A 12,821-nucleotide genomic window follows, 5' to 3' on the forward strand; every position below is an offset into this window, starting at 1 on the left:
TGACATCTTGTAATGTCTACTGATTTCCTGCTCGAGTTTGTATGGAGACATCTTCCTTCCCTTCAATCTCTAGAATTTTGTTGTCGGCAAGATACACATTCCCAAAATTTTCTAATTTGAAATTTCGAAACAATTCCTTACTTGGAGACGAATGGAACGATCACCTGAATCCAAAATCCAGGAATCAGCTCGGCTATCCACACTAAGGATTAAAACGTCCTCAACATCTTCTGTTGTGTATATAGAATCATCATCATCTTCAGATTTATGATTCTGCTTCTTCTTTAGTTTTGTACAATATGTCCGAAAGTGTCCTTTTCCCCCACAGCTCCAACACGTTACGTTGGGTTTGTTTGGAGATTTTCCCCGGTTCTTTGATTTTGAACGCCCATGTTTGTTTGAGCTCTTTGATTTGCTTCTTCCCCTTCGATCAACACTAAGAGCATTGCCTGATGAATCTTCAGTTTCTCGTTTGCGAATACTTTCGCTGAGAACTACATCTCGAATTTCATCAAATTTCAGTTTATCAGATCCTCGGGAACTACTGATTGCGGCAACAACAGTATCCCATGACTCGGGTAAGGATGACATCAAACGCTTTAATTTCATCTTCGAAATTAATTTCCACTGAACCCAGTTGACTTATGATCATATTGAATTCATTTATATGATCTGCAACACGTCCACCTTCAGACATCTATAGATTGAACAATCTACGCATCAAATACACCTTGTTCATAGCCGACGGTTTTTCATACATATTTGATAGCGCCTTCATCAGATCTGGCATTGTCTTCTCCTTGATGATGTTAAACGCAACGTTTCTGGATAGCGTCAACCGGATCATCCCTAAGGCTCGTCGATCCTTGAGCTTCCACTGTTTCGTGGTCATGGTATCCGGCTTCACCCCCAACAGAGGTTCGTGAAGATCTTTATGGTACAGATAATCTTCAATCTGTATCTTCCAGAAATCGAAATCGGATCCATCGAACTTCTCAATTCCAATCTTTGAACTTTCCATCTTCACAGATCGTGGTGAATTTCGCCTAGCTTTGATACCAGTTGTTAGGATCGCACAACAACGCACACACTCAATCTAGATGAACACAAAGAAAATGATAGAGAAAATTGCAAGGAGAACTCTAGCTAAAAGGATTTTTATTGATGACTTCAGGTATGTACAACAAGAGAGAGTACAGAGAATAGAAAGTACATTTCCAAAGCTTTACTGGACGGGATATATATATGGTTTAGTCTACTAAATATAGCTTTACCAGATTTAACCATCTACTATAAGGTCTTGTACACAACATTGCATAACATATATCAGGCCTTGTACACAACATTGCATACATTAGACTACCTATAGCTGAGGCATAGGGAATCTTTCTCATATCCTCAACTTCTTGAGATGTCTTGGGACATTGTTCCTTTGACAATATAATTCCATGCCTAAAAGGTAGATTGCACTTTTTCGAATTTTATATCGAATACTTGACAAGAATCTTGTCAATATAGGATGTTTGAGACAAGGCTAGTGTTTTGTTCTTACGATCCCTTATAATTTGGATTCCTAGAACAAACTGTGCTTCTCCTAAATCTTTCATCTGAAATTGATTAGCTAGCCAACTTTTTATATCAGTAAGATAGCTTACATCATTTCCAATGAGTAGAATATCATCTACATATAAGACAAGAAAAGCTACTACTTTTCTATTGATTTTCTTGTATACACAAGGTTCATCAACATTTTGCTCAAAACTATATGATTTAACCGTACTGTCAAATCTAATGTTCCAGGATCTTGATGCTTGTTTTAGTCCATAAATGGATTTCTTAAGCTTGCAAACCTTTTGCTCTTGACCTTGGCTTATAAACCCCTCTAGTTGATTCATATAGATGTTCTCTTCAAGATTGCCATTTAGAAAAGCAGTCTTCACATCCATTTGCCATATCTCATAGCCAAAATATGTGGCAATGGATAAGAGAATGCGAATAGACTTTAACATTGCAACAGGAGAGAAAGTGTCCTCATAGTTCAGTCCCTCTCTTTGGTTGAATCCTTTTGCCACAAGTCTCGCTTTAAAGGTCTATATCTTTCCATCTACTCCTCGCTTTCTCTTGTAAATCCATTTACAACCTACAACCTATAGGTCTTACCCCATCAGGAGGATCTACAAGTTCATGGCTTTGATCCATTCATCCTTGTCAACATCATCAATTGCTCGTTTAAAAGACAATGGATCCTCGATGTTATCATCAGTTATGACAACTTGAGCTTCAGTCACTATGTAACGGTTAGGTTGTTTTCTAACCCTTCCACTACGACGAGGCGTTCCCAATTCTTGGTATGGATGTATCCGATTATCAGAAGGAATGGAACTATCAACAACTCTTGTTGATGTATTAGTAGCTTCATTTAATTCATTTAACACTATCTTACTACGAGGTTTATGATTTCTCATATGATTTTCTTCTAAAAAAATAGCATTTGTCGTTACAAATACTTTATTTTCTTCCGGACTGTAGAAGTAACCACCTCTAGTCTCTTTAGGATAACCTACAAATAGGCATACTTTAGAACGAGGTTCCAATTTCTTTGGATCTGTATTCAACACATGTGCTGGACATCCTCAAATTTTGAAGTGTTCTAAACTAGCTTTACGACCCTTCCACAATTCAAAAGGTGTCATAGTGACACTTTTGGATGGAACTACATTCAATATGTATAATGCAATCTCCACTGCATATCACCAAAAAGAATTTGGTAGTGAAGCATAACTCATCATCGATCGAACCATGTCTAACAAAGTTCTGTTTCTCCTCTCTGAAACTCCATTTTGTTGAGGTGTTTCAGGAGCTAAGAGTTGGGATGTTATTCCATTTTCTATCAAATAGTCTCAGAAATTCATATCCATGTACTTTCTACTGCAATCTGATCGAAGTGTTCTAATGGATTTACCTAATAAATTCTCAACTTCAGTTTTGTTAAAAAAAAAGTCGTCGGCAGAACCGAAAACTCCGGCGAACGTCGGAGTTTTCGTTCGCACACAACCCACAAAGGGCGACCGAAGGCTGGGATGCCACGGAACTCAACCCCGACCTTCAGCCACCCCAAAACAACCTGCAAAGAACAAAAAAAATAGAGAAAAATGAAGAGGACAGAGAAAATTCAACGAAACTCCGGCGAGGCCAAACCCTACGAAATCGACATCAAAACCTCCATTTTACACAACAAAAGTAATCCCAGAACCTTTTACACACATCAAGGGTAGATTTAGACGAATTCTATACGTTGAACACCGTCGGCAAGGGAGACAGAACGTCAGATTTCTGAACTTCTCCAGATCTGGGAGTGTGAGGCCTTTACAAACAAAATCAATACCCAAAATGGAGTTAGGGGGAGGAAGAGACTCGGGAACAGAGGAAATAGGAGGGAAAAAGGACGTTGAAAGGACGTTAACGAGGAGAGAGAAAAGTCACTGGAAAAACCCGCAGGCAACCGGGTGAAGAAGACGAAGTGCGACCCAAGGGTCGGATCCCGCAACCCGAACCGAACCCAATCACCTTAGGTCAGCCCAGTACACGACGGTTCCCGCGGCCCAGTTGCTTCAGCCCAAAACACGTAAGCCCAGTTACGGCCCAACCCGACAACCTTGACCTGAGACCTCCAAGCCCAGTTCAACGCGGCACGCCCAGCCCAGCCCACCTGCACTTTTTCTTCAGCCTGGGCCGGCCTGTCACCGGCGAACAACCCGAAACCCGCGAGCAATCCGATAACCTACGCCTCGACCTGAGACCGCTGCACACGCGTCGCCCTCTGGTTGTGCCATGTGGCACGTCTGCAATGCGGCTCCCCTTGGCTCCGACGGCTTAATCGGCTCGGCGGCAACTTCTCGGCTTCGGCGGCTTATTCGGCTCGAGAAACCTATTTCCAGCCCGTTTGTCACCGTTCTGACCCTCTCGGACTTAGTTTCGGCCCTTTTTAAGGTGAAATAGATCATTTTAAGGTCGTATTTCACAAATTCAAGTTGGAAATTAATTATGTTTGTAAAATACTAACGAAGGTGACGAATGAACCAATAGGAACCAACCACCAATGGAAGCGTAGAATGTTCACGAGGAGCTAGGAGCTTACGTTTATATTCTAGGGAGTACTTCAGCTAAGGCCTACCAAGTAAGTTGCTCACCCGTCGTAGGTTACGCGTTAATTGCTGTTTGTTGGCACGTGCCCATTGATTCGCACGTGTCATTAAATTGTATGCTAGTTTGTTGTGCTTAAGTACGTAATCACGTGAACGTGAATCTATGCTATGTATGCTGCTTAGTTTGATGTGATATGTAATGCATGTGACGATATGTTGTTCTTGAATGATTATGACATGATTGTATGGAATATCTGAATGTAAACAGCATGAATTGTATGACATGAAATAAGGTAAAATGCATGGAAACATAACCCCGTTAGGAATATGCCTGATACATAAAGAAATGAAAATGAGAATGACATGTAAGTATGAAACGTGACAGGGGGTTATGTTCATTAATGATAAATGTAGGACTAGCGGGGACCTCATGTGTTCATGCATCTGGGAGGATACCCCTATCCCATCACAAGGGTACGGACGCGTACATCCAATGGCAAGACAACGATCGTTATACTTTGCATAGCGCTACCGTGACGGTTACTAGTTCTAACGGGTATCGGCATAAGGGGCTCCCAGAGCATGCCCACCGGATAAGAAAAGTGGCCCAGCGGTGTGCGAACTAGCTGGTGAGCCCATACTCACACGTATGGGTTGTGTGTAGAGTATATGGTACACGTCCAAAGTTTACTCGTTAGGATAGCACCATAGGGAAAACAAAACGAAACGGAAGATAGGTCCCGTCATTTCATTGCATGTGAATGTTGCATAACCCCGATAGGGGGTCACTTACTGAGTATTCTAGAAATACTCAAGCCTCGTGCTACTTTACTTTTTAGATAAAGGCAAGGCACCATGTGAGGTCGTCGGTGGCATCGTACATCCCGGGACCGTGGCACATGCATAGGGTATTTGCTTTCCATTTCCTAGTATAGGTTAGTTTAGGTTGAATTTTGTTTACTTCATTAGTATAAATTAGTATAGGTTGAATTGTAATCGCATAATAAACCTTAGGGTAGATTGAGACAATTATTTCAATATTGTTCTTTTCCTTTCTTTACCTTGTATTTGTTTTTCTCTTTCACGAGATAATAAAAGGCGAGTGTTAAGTCGCATTTATATTCAGGGCCCATGTAATGTAATTTCGCATTCCAAGGTATAGTAATGACCTTAGATTAAATAGGTAAAAATTAGGGTCGTTACACTTCTCTAGCTTTAACATTCATCAGACCACATAAGTTTGAATGTATAAGTTCTAGGGGTTCTTTGGCTCTATATCCTTTCCAGTAAAAGGTCTTCTAGTCATTTTTCCTCCTAAGCAGGATTCACATACTAGTAAAGTGTCCAACTCTAACTTGCTTAGAAGACCATTTTTTACCAATCTTTCAATTCTATCTAAATTGATGTGACCCAACCTTAGATGCCAAAGATAGGTGTCATCTTTTCGAGAAACTTTATGTCTTTTTGTTCTAGATTTAGCCATTTTAAACAATTCAGTATTTAGAAGTGTCTTACATGCTGATGGTCTTAGCACATACAAGTTATTTTAAACAAAAGCGGAACAACTCTCAAAAACATTTTTCGAAACAACAACTTTGTTACTATAAAAGTTCAAGGAATGAAATTGTTCAACTAAACATGAAAATGAAATTAGGTTCCTCTTCAACTTAGGAACCAAAAATACATTTTCTAAAAGTAAATAAGATTTGTTTAAAAATAACTTGAAGCTTCCAATGACACAACCTCTCTAGTGCCTACCTTCATGATCATTTCTCCCTCGTTTAACTGCTTCCAAGAGTCACTTTCTTGAAAAGAAGAATAAACATGATTAGTGGCTCCTGAATCAATTATCCAGGTAGATTTATGATAAGAATCACGGTGTTCCAAATGGACCTATTTTCGAGAAGATTCAAAAAATGTCGATGCCAAGAAGATTAAAAAAAATATCGATTAAAAAATGTCGATCACGGTGCTCCGAATGGACCTATTGCCAAGAAGATTAAAAAAAATGTGGTGTTCCAAATGGACCTATTGCCAAAAAGATTAAAAAAAAAATGTCGATGCCAAGAAGATTCAACGATGTCGATTAAAAAATGTCAACAACATAATTCAAACCTACGCTCAGAGAACTCAATTGATTTTAAACTTGTTGCATTACCACTCAATCACATCAACATTTGTTAAAAAAAATTTTTAATTTTATAAATAATGGTCAATTTGACTTATTCTTTTCTTGATATGGAAATCAACCCATGGGAAAGTATGAAACAAATTACCTTGATGATCAAAATCAAGAGTAAAGAAAACTCGTTTCTAAACTCGTGATTCGAATCACTCCACAAGAGGTTTGATCAATACCACTTGAATGACTCTAGCATGCAAGTTGTAAACACAAGAATTTGCAAAGAAAGTTTAGCTCTCAACAAAGCTAAAATAGAAAGTTTATTCTTAATTCCAAAATGTCATGTCTAATCAAAGAAGAGAAGGCTTTATATAGCCTTTACAAACCTTAACCTATGTGATACATAACTCCCAAATTAAATGGGTTAGTAAATGAGAAATACCTATAACCTCCATATTAAAATGGCTAGTTAATGGTGGAATATAGTAACCTACGTGGGTTACAATATAACCTTAACTCCTATATTTAAAAATACCTTAAATATGACAAACAAATAGTTAAACTATAATTAAATAATGCAAATAATAAAATGTGCTTATTAGTCATCCTTTGACTAGTTTGATAAATTCAGCGGAGTTTATTAAATGCAACTTAAAGTGAATTTAATTCATCTTTGTCTTGAAGCTCAACTTTGCATAACATATAAGAGAGGTCTCCAACGTCTTTTAGAATTTCCTTTGATGAGCTCACCATAGCTTGAATATAACTGTAAAAGGTTTGTTGTAGCTTCTTGGCTCTCGTCCTTGTAATTGGACCTTGAGGTATGAAAATTCCTTTGTCGTGGTTCATATCATTCTCCCCCTCTTGAGAAGGATTCATCCTCGAATCCAAGCCATCACCTACATCAAAGGGACTTAAATCAACAACATTAAAAGTTGCACTAACACCATACTTACCTGGTAAATCAATTTTATAAGCATTGTCGTTGATGCGCTCAAGAACTTGAAAAGGTCCATCTCCTCATGGTAAAAGCTTAGATTTTCTTTGAGTAGGAAATCTTTCTTTTCGGAAATGCACCCAAACCCAATCTCCTGGCTTGTAGATGACAATCTTACGTCCTTTATTAATTCGGGTGGCAACCTTGGAATTTTGTTTCTCAATTTGTTCTTTTACTTGCTTGTGCAGTTTATGAACAAACTCAACCTTGGCATTTGCATCAAAATTCACAAATTCTTTTGAAGGTATAGGTAACAAGTCAATGGGGGTTAAAAGGATTAAAGCCATAAACAATTTCAAAACATATGCATTTAGTAGTGCTCTGAACAACCCTATTATATGCAAATTCTATAAATTGCAAACAATCCTCCGAAGTCTTAAGATTTTTATCAATAATAGCCCTAAGCATAGTAGTCATGGTTCTGTTAACAACTTCAGTTTGTCCATCCCTTTGAGGATAACAAGTAGTTGAATATACTAGCTTAGTTCCTAACTTACCCCATAAAACACGCCAAAAGTGGCTTAAAAATTTTACATCTCGATCACTAACGATGCTTTTAGGAATGCCATGCAATCGTACAACTTTCCTAAAAAACAAGTCTAGCAATATGTTTTGCATCATCAGTTTTGTGACAAGGAATAAAATGAGCCATTTTACTAAATCGATCAACCACAACAAAGATGCTATCATAACCTTTCATAGTCCTAGGTAAACCTAAAACAAAATCCATTGATATATCAATCCAAGGACCATTAGGAACCGGTAATGGGGAGTATAAACTATGTGATTGAAGCCTAGACTTAGCTTGTTTACATGCTATGCAACAAGCACAAACTTTATGAACATCATGTCTCATTTTAGACCAAAAAAAATGTTCTGAGAGCATATCATAAGTTTTAGAAACTCCATGGTGTGCCATTAAACCACCTCCATGAGCTTCCCTCACAAGTAGCTCACAGATGGAACAAGATGGTATGCAAAGTTTGCCTTTTCGGAACAAAAATCCATCTAACAACAAGTGATTATCCACAATGAGTCCTTTTTCACAAGATTCAACAAAAGGAGCAAAGAACATGTCATGTTGATACAAATCCTTTATGTGTTCAAAACCCAACAACCTAGCATTCAAAGTATTGAGGAGGACATACCTTCGTGATAAAGCATCTGCAACAATGTTCTTCTTACCTTGTTTATATTTTATGACATAAGAGAATGTTTCAATAAATTCTAACCACTTAGCATGTCGTCTGTTGAGTTTATTTTGTACTCTCAAATGCTTTAAACTTTCATGATCCGTATGAATAATGAACTCCTTAGGCCAAAGATAATGTTGCCAGGTTTGCAATGAACGAACCAAAGCATAAAGCTCTTTGTCATAAGTTGGATACCTCAAAGATGCACCAGTCAACTTCTCACTAAAGAACATTAAAGGTCTTTGATTTTGCATTAATACAGCACCTATCCCTACTCCACTAGCATCACATTCAATTTCAGAAGTAGACTCAAAATTAGGTAATGCAAGCAAGGGAGCATAACTCAATTTTTCTTTCAACGTATTAAAAGCAAGTTCTTGATCTTTTTTCCATATAAAGGATACATTTTTCTTAACAAGTTCATTCAAGGGTGAAGCAATTGTACTAAAATTCTTAATGAACCTACGGTAGAAACTTGCAAGACCATGAAAACTTCTTACCTCACTTACATTTTTAGGTGTAGGCCAATCTTTTATAGCCTTCACTTTCTCCTCATCAACCTCAACACCATTAGATGAAACTACAAACCAAGAAAGTTAACTTTTTTCATGGAAAAGCTACATTTCTTTAAATTTACGTACAAACATTCGTTTCTTAAAGTAGTCAAAACATTGCGTACATGGGTAATATGATCATCTAAAGATTTAGAGTAAACAAGGATGTCATCAAAATAAACAACCACAAACTTACCTAAGTATTCTCGTAAGACATGGTTCATTAGTCTCATGAATGTACTAGGTGCATTAGTTAATCCAAAAGGCATAACCAACCATTCATAAAGACCATACTTGGTTTTAAAAGCTGTTTTCCACTTCATCCTCAATATGCATGCGAATTTGATGATAACCCGATTTTAAATCAATCTTAGTAAAAAGACTACATCCATGCAATTCATCAAGCATATCATCTAATCTGGGAATTGGATGCCTATACTTTATAGTTATCTTGTTTATAGCCCTACAATCAACACACATACGCCAAGAACCATCTTTCTTAGGTACAAGAATAACTGGAACAAAACAAGGACTCAAACTTTCACGTACATACCCTTTAGCAAGGAGTTCAGTTACTTGCCTTTGTATCTCTTCAGCCTCCTTTGGATTAGTCCTATAAGCTGGTCATTTTGGAATAGGTGCGCCAGGAATGAAGTCAATCTTGTGTTCAATCCCTCTAAGTGGTGGCAAACTACTACGCATCTCCTCGGAAAATAAAACTGCAAACTCTTGCAAAAGCACAACAAAATCACTAGGCAAAGAAGGGTTAAGCATGTTAGTAAAGTAACAAGACCCCTTGCACATATGTACAAGAATAGTCTTGTTAGAGAGCAAAACATTCCGATCCTCACTTGATCTAACATACAAGCTTACTGATTTGGATGCCTATACTTTCTTTTTTTTTTCTCTAGGCTGAGTGATACTCTCTAGCTTTTCACTCAAGCTCTTTTTTTCACTTGATTCTTTTTCAATCTCTGCTTTTGCATCAGCCTCTTGCATTTTCTTTTCCAATAAATACATCTTTTGGAGACAATGGAATAAGAGTAGTTTTTCTACAGTTGTGAGTAAAAGAGTATCGATTTGCATACCAATCATACATTACCCGACGATCAAATTGCCAAGAACTCCCCAGTAGTAAATCTCCAACATGCATGGATACAACATCACATAAAACGTCATTGATAAGGCAACCCTAATCCTCAGCCCAACGATCCAAGCTTTTGTTGAAGCAAGAACCTTTGAATCAAAGTAATTAACACCTCCTTATACGAAATTTTGATCAACCAAGAGATAAGGCTAGAATTAGATTACCTCTTACGATCAAAGATCTAGAAGAAAGATTTGGAAACCTTGTTCTAAATTGAGTCACTCCACAATCTAACTTGATCAAGGCTTGATTGAATGGCTCGGGTGCAATTCTACCACAAGAATTGCTTGAAACTTAGAAATGGCAAATATGATGCTCGGATTTCTAAGGGAAACGCTCAATTTAAGATCTGAATTACATTCAAACATGAATCTGAATTTTACATAACATATTGTGGATATTTATAGTCTCCCGACAAAAGACGTTTGTGGACGAGAATTATTCTCGATCCCCCTTTAATTGACTTTTACATAATTTATGAAATTAAAAATAGTTCTTTCTAGCAAATGTTGATGTGCTTGAGTAGCTAATGCGACCGGTTCAAAATCAATTGAGCTCTATGCGCGTAGGTTCGAATTCTCAAAATCAATTGAGCTCTCTACGCGTAGGTTCGAATTCTAAGTCTATTGTTGACATTTTAAAGTTTTCCAACTTCAACCATGCAAATATTCAGTTGTCCTTCGTCAATCGTATTAGCTTCTAATTCAAGAACAATGAGAATCGCTCCGCTCCTTGCGATAATGTATCCAAACCCAGTCACCAGGTTTAAAAATGATTTCCTTCCTAATGATTTCCTTCTCCCCTTTGTAATAGTTGAAGAACTTTGAAATTTTGGTTCTCAATTCTCTCCTTCACCTCAAACAACTTCAAGAGAACAACAAAATGATTTCCTTCCGCCTTAATAGTTAAAGCAACTTTGAAATTTTGGTTCTCAATTCTCTCCTTCACCCCAAACAACTTCAAGAGGAGAACAATGAGTTGTACTATGAATTGCTCTATTATATGCAAACTCTACAAATGGCAAACATTCATTCCAAGACTTAATATTCTTAGAAATAATAGCCCTAAGCAATGCTCCTAATGCCATACCTCTTGGAGTACCCTAAGCAATGAGTTGTACTATGAATTGCTCTTTGAAATACCATACCTCTTGGGGTTCTCCTTCTCCCAAGCTAGTTGCCCTTCGATCTTGACAGCAAGGTGTAACAATTCTTGCATATCAAAGTACGCTTGCCTATCCACTTGATGAGCAAGTTGTCGGTTTAACCCACCAAGGAATCTAGCCATTGTATCTTCCTCATCTTCATCAATACATGCTCTATTAATAAGGGTCTCCATTTCTTTGTAATATTCTTCAACACTTTTGGATCCCTATTGTAAAGTATAGAGTTTTTGCTTGAGTACTTGAGAATAATGCTTAGGAATGTACCTTTTTCATATTAATGTCTTCAATTCCTCCCACCTTTCAATTGTATCTTCCTCATCTTCATTAATACATGCTCTATTCATAAGGGTCTCCATTTCTTTGTAATATTCTTCAACACTTTTGGATCCCTGTTGTAAAATATAGAATTTTTGCTTGAGTACTCGAGAATAATGCTTAGGAATGTACCTTTTTCTCATTAATGTCTTCAATTCCTCCCACGTTTCAATTGGTTCTTCATAATTTCACCTCCTCTCTGATTTCAATTGGTTCTTTAAAATTCAGTCACAACAAGCTTCAACTTTCTTTCTACACTGAAATTGTTGCAATCGAAGACATACTCAATTTTTCTCTCATATTGCAAATAATACACCTTTGGATCAGATCTCCCATAGAAAGTTGGAATTTTTAGCTTTACTCCCCCGACTCCTTTTCTTTTTCTCTCTCATACTAGTACTCCCTCTCAATTCTTTTTTGTGCTAAAATTTCTCTACCCGTTCTTCTGACTCTTCCTCTCAATTATGAACTATTTAAAATGGATGCAAATGAATCTATAGGTGAAGAATCTTGGAAAAGTATATTCTACTTCCGAAAATGTACGGAAAATTCTTAGGTCTCTACCTAAAAGTTGGGAAACAAAAGTGACGGCAATTAAAGAAGCAAAGGATCTCACAAAGCTTCCTTTGGATGAACTTGTTGGTTCTCCCATGACGCATGAGATTACTATGAAGGAGCGCATGGAAGAGGAGGAGCGCATAGAAGAGGAATCCAAAAAGAAGAAAAGTATAGCCCTAAAGTCCATCACATTGGAAGTTGACTCTGACGATGAGGAAGCCCTTGATGAAGATGATGTTGCCTACTTCACACATAAGTATAAAAATTTCATCACAAGAAAGAAACAATTTAGGAAACATTTCACCAACCAAAAAGGTGAGGAGAGCAAACATGATGAGATAATATGTTATGAATGTAAAAAGTCGGGTCATATAAGACCGGATTGTCCTCTCCTCAAATTATCTAAGAAATCGAGGAAGAAAGCAATGAAGGCTACTTGGGATGATAGTGATGAAAGTGCAAATGATGAAGAAGTCACAAATTTTTGCTTCAGGGCTCATAGTGACAAAGAGGATGAAGAAAATGAGGTAATTCTTGAATCTCCAATTATTTAAAGTTTTTTAGGAGATGCAACTTGATTTAGAAAAACTTGGTTCAGAGTATGTTATGCTTCAAAAGAAATATA

The 12,821-nt window shown here is 37.4% G+C and overlaps 1 pseudogene; it reads right to left on the reverse strand.

Moving 5' to 3' along the window:
- Positions 1-2,174: 2,174 nt before the first annotated feature.
- LOC147789871 (uncharacterized) lies at positions 2,175-12,290 on the reverse strand (annotated as a pseudogene).
- Positions 12,291-12,821: the final 531 nt, after the last annotated feature.

The sequence above is a fragment of the Cucurbita pepo genome, chromosome 12 (genome assembly GCF_057944985.1).
Source record: "Cucurbita pepo subsp. pepo isolate OVF chromosome 12, ASM5794498v1, whole genome shotgun sequence".
Lineage (NCBI taxonomy): Eukaryota > Viridiplantae > Streptophyta > Magnoliopsida > Cucurbitales > Cucurbitaceae > Cucurbita > Cucurbita pepo.